The sequence below is a fragment of the Carassius carassius genome, chromosome 12 (assembly GCF_963082965.1).
Source record: "Carassius carassius chromosome 12, fCarCar2.1, whole genome shotgun sequence".
NCBI classification, from domain to species: Eukaryota; Metazoa; Chordata; class Actinopteri; order Cypriniformes; family Cyprinidae; genus Carassius; species Carassius carassius.
The window spans coordinates 30,209,329-30,214,558 of NC_081766.1; the positions used below are offsets into that span (position 1 = coordinate 30,209,329).

The following is a 5,230-nucleotide window of genomic DNA, read 5'->3' on the forward strand; positions in this document are numbered from 1 at the left end:
AAAAGTATGTACACAGTGTTTTTTAATGTTTATAAAGTGTCATATGTTACAAAAGTATGGTTTATACAGACAATCTGATTTAATAATTACTCTAGCCAATGTTGTCACATCACGGGACAAAAGAACGAACAACCCGAAGAACCGAAAGATTAACTAATCAATTCTCTCTCCGACTCAATACTGCATTCTTTTACTGTCTATGGTTTTAGCGTACGGGGCTGTCACGTGATTAAGGAATGACTCGACCCGACCCGAAGACTCATGAGATGAACTAATCAATTCTCTTTCCGGCTCATATTGCATTGGTTTTAGCGTATGTGGCTGTCACGTGATTAAGGAACGAGTCAAAAACCCGATAGACCCGAACTATGAACTAATCAATTCTCTTTCCGGCTCAGACTGCATTGGGTTAGCGTATGGGGCTGTCACGTGATTAAGGAACGAGTCAAAAACCCGATAGACCCGAACTATGAACTAATCAATTCTCTTTCCGGCTCAAGACTCCATTGACTGACAGGTGAATCCATAGACATGTATGGTGAATCACTACTACTAGAACAGAACCTATAGAATAATGCGCATGCGCGACTGAACGAATCACTCCCCGAGACGACTCGTTCTTCCCGAGTCACATTAAAGATTCGTTCAAAATGAACGAATCGTTCAAGAACGACACATCACTACTGCTCTGTGACAGCAGCAGCATTTTGACAAGCACGGCCAGGTCGCAAAACGAGAGAAACTGAAACTTAAATATCGATATTTTCAAGTTGGTATCGATCAATACCGATACCAACGTTGGTATCGATATTATCGATATTAGTATCGATCTGCCCTCCTCTAGTGCGTGTGTGCGAAGCGCATGTAAGACAGAGAGCATCCTGATTGTATGGTGTACATTTTAGGACATCCTCAGACCTCAGTCATCAAATGAAAAGGCATCATGCCTCAGACTAAAAGGCTTCAGTCATCGGACAAAACGGCATCGCGCCTCTGACTGAAAAGCTTCAGGTCTCAGGAAAAACGACGTCAGGTCTCATACAATTAACGTTATGTATCAGACTAAACGGACTCAGACAAAAAGTCATCAGATGAAACGGACTCAGACAAAAAGTCATCAGATGAAACGGACCCAGGCAAAAAGTCATCAGACTAAACGGACTCGGACAAAAAGTCATCAGACGAAATGGACTCAGACAAAAAGTCATCAGACGAAATGGACTCAGGCAAAAAGTCATCAGACGAAACGGACTCAGGTGGAATATAGTGTTGCCCCGCCCCATGTGACGTCACATGCACGCCGTTCACAGGAAGTGGTATATCATGGTTGATTGATGGCAAAAGGAGGTAAGCAGCGTCTGATATTTTATATTTTAACAGTTTTATTCAAATGTTACACTAATTAAGTTATATAGGGAAGAGAACATGCTTTTCGAGAGTCTTGTGTGCACGTTTACAAAGTTTGTTAGCCATATTGCAACTAGCGAGCTTTTATTTTGGACAAGTAGTAAAGTTACCCTTACGCAAAAATAACCATGGTTTTACTATCAAATAACAAAACAAAACAAAAAACAAATGGTCGATATAGTTAAATCATGGTATCCACAGATTAACCATGGTTTTGCTACACTAATCATAGTTTAACCATGGTGTTTGTAGTAAATCTGCGGTTATACAAATGGTACGTTAATCATTACACTAAAAAAAACATGTTACTACACTTTACCTATAATAAAACTATGGTCACTTTACGTCTGGGTAAAGCGAATTCTTTCAAGCTTAGATTGAAATCTTGGTCTAATTATAACATACCTGTTTGTCTAACACTAGTTGTTGAATTTAATGATTTTATAAAAACAATGGTTCTGTCTTATAATTAAATATATATTTGTTGTTTCAGTCAATCATGTTATAGTTGACATTTTCTGGGTAAGCGTGACCATGCTGAGCAGGACCATTACCTGGATCCAGTACCCATTTAGATGTCCAGGCAACAAATAAGCTCTTCCATGCCAGAGAATTACCGTTTGTTCAATCCAAACCTGCATGTCATCCTAGACTGTACAGAAATCTGCTGTGAAAGCCCTACATCACTGAAACTCCACTCTGAAGTTATAAGTGCACTACCACATTCAAAGGTCTGGTTGGGGTAACTCTGTGTGGTGCAGTGGAGATGTGGTTATGGCAGACAAGGGGTCCACTATTGAAGATATGCTATCCAGTGTTGGTGCTAGACAGATCATTCCATTTTTCAAATGTGCCAAGCAGTTCAGCAAACAGGACTGTGAAAAAACACAGGCCACTGCATGCCTCAGACTTCTGGTGGAAAGGGTGATTCGAAGAGTCAAGGAAATACACGTCTGTTGATTCTGTTGTGCCACTCACCTTGTCAGGAAGAATTAATCAGATCTGGCATAATTGCTGTTTTATGGTTTATTATCAGGGACCAATGTTTCTTGAGCAGTGAATGTATATTAGTATATTAGATTTTTGAATGACTGTGATTATTTCAATAGTAGTGTTACAGTGTTAACATTTGATAGTAGTTTTTTATTTATTAATTTTTTTTTTACCTTTTCAGTTAGTTGCAGTGCATACCTTTAATACCTACCATCATTAAATGTGTTTTTACTTTTTTTTTATTGTAATGTAAAATTTTATATTTTGTATAATGAAATTATTTAAATAAAATGTCCCTGAAAATAATTTGACAGACACAATGAAATAGTTGACAATGAAAAGTATTTTTATATTAACTCATGAAAAAATCTTATTTGTTATATCATACAATGTATCAAATGTAAATATACACAACTAGTAAAAGAATATGCATATCATATACATAACAGAAGATTTAATACAAAAAGTATTCACCTTGGTATGTACATATTTCTAATTAATAGCAAGTACAATATATATTTATTGTTATAATTTGTGATGTATCTAATATGTTACAAAAGATCTACTACAAAATATGCTACATACTACTCAACTACATAAAGTATATATTTACTATGAATGTAAAAATAAATCTTAGGTTCATACTATAATATGAACAGAATCTGTCCATTCATACCACTGAAAGATACACATCCAGGTAAACGTTATAATAGTACTTTCATTGATGTTATGAAGGCATCATCTTGCCAGATCATCTGTATTATGAAATCTGATTTTGTGTCAGTCACAAAGTCACATCAGTGTAGACCAGTGTCTGCAGTCTGACCTTGTACCTGCCAGTAGTACTTCTGGGTCTCTTTAAGTTTGGCTAGTCCTCTTTGAATTTTCATAAATGGAACCTGAGCAATGTTTTCAGCAGTGGCGCTTTTTACCTCCACTAGTCTAAACTGGAATGTTTCAGATGGGTCATTAACATCAGGAACACCTGCAGCTATAGGGGGACATTGGTATGAAAGTGGACTGCCAAGAGGTACAACTCTACTTTTGACATGCCCTCAAGTATGTGTGGCAGCAAAGGCTTGGGATTAATCTGACTTAGTTTTGCACCAGAAGCCAAGACATCAGCATCTGGAAGGGGACCTAAAGAAATGAACACAAATGATGAGTTGTGAAGACATTAAGCTAGCTGTGCGCACACAGACAAACAAACAGAGTTGTGAATTACCTGTGTAAGCCTTTTATGGGGTAGAATTAATTCCATTCTTCCCAACTGATTCTGGTTTCAGGACACAAAGTTCACTCACTGCCTCTGGATGAACTCCCTTAATATAAAAAAAAATACAGTAATAGTTAAAGATCGTTTACTGATCTTGGGTGGTTTTGATTTATATATTTGTTACTTAATCTGCACTCTTGTTCATTATTAGTCTATGATTTTTTAATGTATACATATACTTTCTTTGAGTTAATAGTGTTCTTACCAATGCAGAAAAGAAAAATACATGCCTGTGCTCTTGGACGATGCCATCTCTGTGGCTAACTTGATTTTATTCATCTTCTTAGATGCGTTTCACTGCAAGATAAAAGCATTAGATCAGATGCTGTTAAAAAATTTTTTTTCATTTGTACAAGGATATTATTGTACATTATCGATTAAACTTAACGGTAACACTTCCTATGAAGCTCGTATTTAAAACAAATTATAAGAGTATTCTTATGGCATTATAATGAATGAATAATGTATTAGAAAAAAAACTTTGTACTATGTCATATCATCTCATGAGTAATCATAACATTTTTAATGTGTTATAATTTAAGTATAATTGACTTATTTGTGGTTATAGCATTTAAGATTATGATTTATAATACGCAATGAAAATAATGCATCCACTTAACTTACAACAGAATATTTCCCTTAGATATAATACAAGTCTCATATCTTGGCATTGTTGTTTTGTTACTTTACTCAAAGCAGGCAAATACCACTATAAATAACTTCAACAATAATAATGAAAATAAAAATATTATTTTTCCTTAAACAGCCATCATATCAAAAATCTGATCAGATGAATGTGTAATATGTAATACTTTTACCAAATTTATTGTAATATCAATAAGATAGTAAGATACTGTATATATTTTAAATAAATAATGTCAAGATATAAGACTTATAAACCATTATAAATCATGTGGATTTAGCATGGTGTATATTGCGTGTTATACATAATCATACTCATAAAAGTTACATCCACGAATAAGTAAGTTTTATACGTATAATTGTTATGATTATTTATGAGATGAAACAAAGTTTTTCTATATATAATGCATTGTGGTTTTATTATAGTAAAAGTGTAGTAACGTTTTTTTTTAGTGTAATGATACCATTTGTATAACTACAGTTTTACTACAAACACCATGGTTAAACTATGGTTAGTAGCAAAACTATGTTAATCTGTGGATACCATGATTTAACTATATCGACCATTTGTTTTTTGTTTTGTTTTGTTTTTTGATAGTAAAACCATGGTTATTTTTGCGTAAGGGTAACTTTACTACTTGGCCAAAATAAAAGCTCGCTAGTTGCAATATGGCTAACAAACTTTGTAAACGTGCACACAAGACTCTCGAAAAGCATGTTCTCTTCCCTATATAACTTAATTAGTGTAACATTTGAATAAAACTGTTAAAATATAAAATATCAAACTATGTTGAGGTGAGTTGAAAAGTTTCATTTCATCTGCATATTATTCAGGCTACTTGCCAAGGCTACATGAAAACAACAAACTCCTTATACCTGTTTAAAGTTGCAATGGAAAATAAATAAATGCAG

General features: G+C 34.5%; 1 long non-coding RNA gene across 1 annotated transcript; it reads right to left on the reverse strand.

Moving 5' to 3' along the window:
- Positions 1-3,374: 3,374 nt before the first annotated feature.
- Positions 3,375-3,995, reverse strand: LOC132154300 (uncharacterized). The gene is made up of 3 exons (XR_009437144.1): positions 3,903-3,995; positions 3,626-3,718; positions 3,375-3,540 (listed from the first exon to the last, which is right to left on the reverse strand). It is a non-coding gene; the product is annotated as an uncharacterized LOC132154300 (long non-coding RNA).
- Between the last annotated feature and the right edge of the window lie 1,235 nt (positions 3,996-5,230).